This window comes from Arvicola amphibius, chromosome 10, assembly GCF_903992535.2.
Source record: "Arvicola amphibius chromosome 10, mArvAmp1.2, whole genome shotgun sequence".
NCBI classification, from domain to species: domain Eukaryota; kingdom Metazoa; phylum Chordata; class Mammalia; order Rodentia; family Cricetidae; genus Arvicola; species Arvicola amphibius.
In genome coordinates, this window is record NC_052056.1 from 93311631 (window position 1) to 93318027 (window position 6397).

Consider the following 6397-nt stretch of genomic DNA (forward strand, 5'->3'; position numbering starts at 1 on the left):
AAGCCTGTAACCTGAGTTCAATCCCAGGTTCCACATGAAGGTGGAGAGAGCAGTGACTCTGTTCTTTGACTGTATACACACAATAATTTTAAAAAATTAAAAGCTAGAGAGATGCCTAAGTGGTTAAGAGCTGCTCTTCTAGAGGGCCCAAGTTTAATTCCTAGCATCCACAATGTGACTCACAACTGCAACCAGGGGATCTGATGTCCACTTACTGACCTCCACAGGTACTGTATATACGTGCATGCAAGCAAACACAAAAATGAAATTTATTTTTTAATTAAAGGAAAAATGACTGACTTGAGAGTTGGCTCAGTAGTTAAAAGGACTTGCTCCTTCAGTGACCTACGTTTAATTCCCAACACCCTCTTCTGGTCTAGGCAGACACCAGACATTCACATGTTGCATGTACATGCATGCAGGCAAAACACAAAGCAATAAAATGATTTTTTTTTTTTTGAGACAGGGCTTCTCTGTAGCTTTGGACCCTGTCCTGGAACTAGCTTTGGAGACCAGGTTGGCCTCGAACTCAGAGAGATCTACCTGCCTCTGCCTCCCGAGTGCTGGGATTAAAGGCGTACGCAACCATTGCCCAGCTAATAAAATGATTTTTTAAAAAGCCACATATTGGTGCACACATGCAGCCTCAGCACTGGAGTAACCAAGGTGGGTCACTTGAGTTTACAAGTTCAAGAAAAGCCTGATCAATACAGACCATATATCTTTAGAGACAACAAAGTATTATGATTGGGGAGCAGCTTCCTTTGTGCTAGATCTAGGCAGCATTGTCTCCACTTGTCCCAATATCTAGAAACATAATCTGGAGACTCAGGTTCTCTACAAATGACAGAAGAAAACAGGTCTTCCTTTGCTTGCTTTTGGGGCATACCTTTTGAGACTGAGGTTCATGGAACTGGCATAATCTGCAGTTGCAAGAACACATGATTTATCACCAACCTGTGTCTGTCTTCTCCTGTTGGTCCAATCCCCAAAGTCTTCTTCCTTCCATGTTTCACAGGCTGTTTCCAGAGTTCAGGGCAGTTTAGGCTTAGGAAATAAGTATAGTTTCTACTTTTGGTCTATAAGTATCTAATGCTGCTGCTTGCAGTTTTTGTGGTTTTATTTAAGCACAAGTAATCATACATGTGAGTGAACCATCTATTCATTTTCTTTGCTTCACACCCTAATCTTGGAGTTGGTGACTTGATGGTACCTTTTCCAAGATGGCTTGCAGTTCTTAGAACCATGCGCGCGCGCACACACACACACACACACGTGAAGTATGTACTGTGTGCTCCTGAAAGGCTGAATACAGAACACTGCTTAAGAATGGCCAGTACAGGGCTGGAGAGATAGCTTAGAGGTTAAGAACATTGTTTGCCCTTCCAGAAGTCCTATGTTCAATTCCCAGCAACCACATGGTGGCTCACAACCTGTAGTGAGATCTGATACCCTCTTGTGTACAGGCATACATGCAGATAGAGCATTTGTATGCATAAATAAGTTTTAAAAGACCGGATTTCTCTGTATAGCTCTGGCAGTCCAGGAACTTGCTTTGTAGTCCAGGCTGGCTTCAAATTCAGAGATCTGCCTGCCTCTACCTCCTAAATACTGAGATTAAGGGCATGTACCACCATGTGCCACCATACCTAGTCAAAAGTTTTAGTTTTAAGTCAGGGCCTTGAACTGCCTCAGCCTCCTAAGTGCTAGTGAGTCACCATTCCCACCTAGCTCTTCACATCTATTTCTATTTACTGAAATACCACTTCCAAACTTATTTAGCCCAGGCTGGCCCAGAACTTCTGACAGTCTGGCTGCTTCAGCTTCCTGAGAGCTGAGATTACAGGCATATGACACCACACTCAACACATCCAGTCTTTTCAACTGTAGAACACAGATAAAAATAGTGATACCGTGTAACAGTGACCTGTTATATTCCTAAAAGCATATATGTGTGTGTGTGCACACATGCTCTAGCATGGATGTGGCAGTCAGAACAACTTTCAGGAGTAGGTTCTCTCCTTCCATTGTGGGTTCCATGTATCAAACTCAGGACCTTAGATTTGCATAGCAAGTGCCATTATCCATTGAGCCCTCTCACCAGCCCAAGCTGGTGGCTTCCTGTCAGCGTATTGGCCATTCTTAAGCAGTACACCTGAATTCAACCCTTCAGGATCACACAGTAGATACGCAGATACGTGGCTACTTCACTTATGAATAAGCGTGGGTGGGGAGGGTTGGAAATAGGCATTATACACGCTAAACTCGTGCTCTATTTCTGAGCTGTCCTCCAAGTCTGGGTATATCCTATTTGTGACTTAACACAGTTAACATATGGTTAGGCCCAGATGCCAAGGGGATGCTTGTGCTACAAGCCGCAACATTATACTGTAATTACTCAGCCATCTTTTCATGAGGCAACTCATCAGAACAAAGGGTTTTGGTGGAGGTTTAAACTGAGATGCAGGGCGTATTGGAATTATTGCCTTGTGGCTGTTTCTTGTTCTAAGATTTTTTTCTCTGTAGCTGAATCCCCTTCTGTTACAAATTTGGGATTTATCTTCCACAGCTCAGCACTATTTGAGCTATGTGTGAAGACAGTCATATAGTCAAGAAATGTGCTTATCACTACCAGGTCTTTGCTCCTCTATCCTATGTAAATATAGAGATCTGCCTTCCGGGGATTATCTTTTTTTTTTTCTTACTTTTTTTTTTTTTGTTGTTTTTTTGGTTTTTCGAGACAGGGTTTCTCTTCAGCTTTAGAACCTGTCCTGGAGCTAGCTCTTGTAGACCAGGCTGGTCTCGAACTCACAGAGATCCGCCTGCCTCTGCCTCCCGAGTGCTGGGATTAAAGGTGTGAGCCACCACCGCCCGGCCGGGGATTATCTTTATTGACAGGCATTTGTTCAGCTTTTAGGATCCAGGCAAAAACTCCCCATTTAAAACATTTCCATATATCCAAGGACATAGAAATACTACATCCCCAAAGCTGTTAATAACTGCTCACACAGAAAAAATAAGCTTGCCTTGGTTTTACCTCACTTATAGAAAACTAACCTTGCGGGCTGGAGAGATGGCTCAGTGGTTAAGAGCACTGGCTGCTCTTCCAAAGGTCCTGAGTTCAATTCCCAGCAACCACATGGTGGCTCACAACCATCTGTAATGAGATCTGGTGCCCTCTTCAGGCCTTCAGGCAGAATATTGTATACATAGTAAATAAACAAATCTTTAAAAAAAAAAAACTAACCTTGCATTAAAAGATTCCTAATTCCTCATTTCACCTTCACCTCAGTTTACTGATGACTCTAGTTCAGGAAATTGAGAGATAATTAACCTTCTAACCACAGCTCAGAGGAAGACAAATCTTCATGGGTGCCTCTGATAAGCATTAAGCTTAAGACTTTGCTAACATTGAAGCTTGCTAACATTTGACAAAAATGCTAATGAACCAAGGGTCATAAACTTCCCTTGTTTGTTGTATAGGTTGCCTGATTACCTATGCCTGCAAGGTTTTGTGGGTCTGTATAACTGGGTAAGAACAGAGAGTGGAGAGAAGTGGAAATAGAAGCAAAAGCATCCCAGAAATTAGCAAAGATAGGAAAATGAAGAAGGAAAAAATGTAGCAGAGAATTGGAATTGGAATTAGGATTGAGACAGAATTAGAGCTAAGAAATTCTAGACGGGCAGAAGAATTAGAATAGAGTGCACGGAAGAGAACAATAAAGAGACATGGATAGAACATATTGTGAATGGACTTCTTAACACTCAGATTTTAGTTCCTTCACTTATTGTGGCATCTTTATTTTGAACCCTGAGAGGAAGTTTTAGCGGCTGGACCTTTAAGGCTTTGCATACAAATTTACACAAATAACCAATTATAGCCTCTTTCTCTTTTGTGTGGCCTAAACTGGTTTAGAACTTGAGATCCTCCTGCCTCAGCCCGAGTCCTAAGACTACAGGCATGTGCCACCATAGTCAACTCATTTTTTCTTTGTATTAGTTTTTTCTGAGGTATCGCAGAACTGTGACCACACTGCAGATGGAGAAATGGAGATTACTATAGCTGAAGTAGCAAGCACAGATTCAATCCAAAGTCTGAGCATAGAGCTCAGACTTGTTCCTGTAGTGTTTCTCTGTAGAACCTTTGACTTTGCCATCCACGAGGTGATCCCTTAAGGGTAGGAGTCTTAGGAGTCCATTTGTATGTGTTCATGTGCATGAGTGTTCCTTTGTGATACTTGGGATAGAACTCAAGGCCATATGTTCTAATGCTGAGCCACATGTCCAGCCCCTCACTGGCATCTTCTAGCGGGTACTTTACCACTGAGCCACACTCCATCTCTGAAGGATCTTTTAGTTCCAAGCCTACGTTTTTCTTTTTTTCCTCAAAGCCCAGGTCTTAATGGAGTCCAGACTTGTCTTGAAATGTAGCTGAATCTGGCCTTGACCTTGAATTCCTGAACTAGCCAATCCATCTCTTGAGTACTGGGATTAGAGGTATAGGCCACTATGTCCTGCTTATTTGAGAAAGGGTCTTGCTACGTGTTCAGTTCTTCTGAACCAACAAACCTCTCTGCCAACGCACTAATCCAAATCAAACCAAATCAGACAGAATTAAAAGAAGCCCAGGTTTAATGGAGGCTAGTGCTCCTGGGTGGGGCCCCCCAGGAAAACACAGAGAGGGAAAATGGGAGACCACATGTTCGTTCTCTGGAGGTGCAGTTTAAATGTTGAGGGGTTGACGTTTGGTGGGCTTTCTTGGAGGTGGAGTCTGGACTGTGACAGCTCCTAGGGGAGGTGGCTTGAAATGGAGCATTCCACCCAACATTCCAAAAAGGATGCCAAGGCCTGGTGTGAAGCCCCCAACCAAACACTATATAGCTCATGTTGACAATGTACAGTTCCTGGCTACATGAGGAGACCCTATCTCAAAAATGCAATTTTTTTTAAAGGAAGGTGGCAGAGAAACAGAAGAGCAGAGGAAAACAAGTTCCTGTTGGCAATGGCTTGAACTTAGGGGAAGAGAGAAATTAGACATAGCTGTCAGGTGTTGGGCCTTGTATTTGTTCTGAGTTGTGGGGTGGGTGTCCATGAACAAAACTGGCGAAGCATACCAGATTATTCTGCCTGTATTCTTCTGTGTACTTTCATCTCAGAGGTGAGAGGATCTCCCTCATCCCTGTGTCCTTCAGTGCAGGGTATCATTTTTAGGGTTTACCTAGTGCCTGGGTTTACTTAGATTGGATCAGCTAGGTTTAGGGAACAGATTTATCACCTTTGCCTGCACTTGCTACTTAGGTTTTTCCACCCAGCAAGCAGGAGCTCTTCAGGAATCCCTTACCAGCAAACAACATCGTAGTCTGTTAGCTGAAAGCCTGATAACCATAAATCAGAAGTTTGTCGAGTTCAGGGTTACCTACAGATTTATCTGGGAAGCACATGGAAGGATGTTTCTCATCCTCCTCTCTTTGACAGGGTCTCATGTAACCCAAACTGGCCTCAAACGTTCAATGTAGCTAAGGATGACCTTGAACTCCTGATTTCCCTGGAACTGCAAGTAAAATTCTATCTCCATTCAACAAAGTACATATTGAGCATATAATGTCAGCTACAAGATCACACTGTGTGTTCTTCCTTTTGTTGTTTCTGTGAGAACACATCTGTTTTCTAGCCTGCATCTTCTACTATATCAAACATTTGTTCTTTCTGTAGCCCTGACTGTCCTGGAACTCCCTATGTGACCAGGCTGGCCTTGAGCTCACAGAGATCTGCCTGCTCCTGCCTACCAAGTATTGGGATGAAAAGTGTTCCTTTTGTCACAATCCCTGGTCCAGAAGTTCTTCCGAAGGAGAAACACTTAGGACCTCAGTAGCTGGTATATTGCATAGAAATAGGCATTGCTTTATCCAGAATCACTGAATTCCATGACAATAGAGTGCTAGGTATGAGTCAGGTACAGAATATTCAAGAAAAGCTGCAGTTTGAGCAGGATCTTTGGAAAAGTAATTGATCCAATCAGAAGAAACAGATGAAAACAACGATGAAGTCAAGATGAAGGTGTGAAATTGACTCTGGGACAGTTATTTAGCTGAGGAGCTAAGATGTTCTGACCGATGATGACACAGGTCTTCGGTTCCATGAACATGAAGAACATAAACAATTCCACGAAGGGCCAGGTCCATCTGGGAGTTAAATGGCAACAAAATATGACTCACGGGAGAACCGACTCCCACAAGTTGTTCTCTCTTCTATACACACACTTATTTTTTTTTCCTCATGTGTGGTGGTACACAACTCTCAGGAGGCAGAAGCAGGTGGCTCTCTGAGTTTGAGGTTGGCTTGGCCTACATAGCAAGTTCAAGGGCATACTTGAGACTTTGTTTCAAAAAAAAAAGTT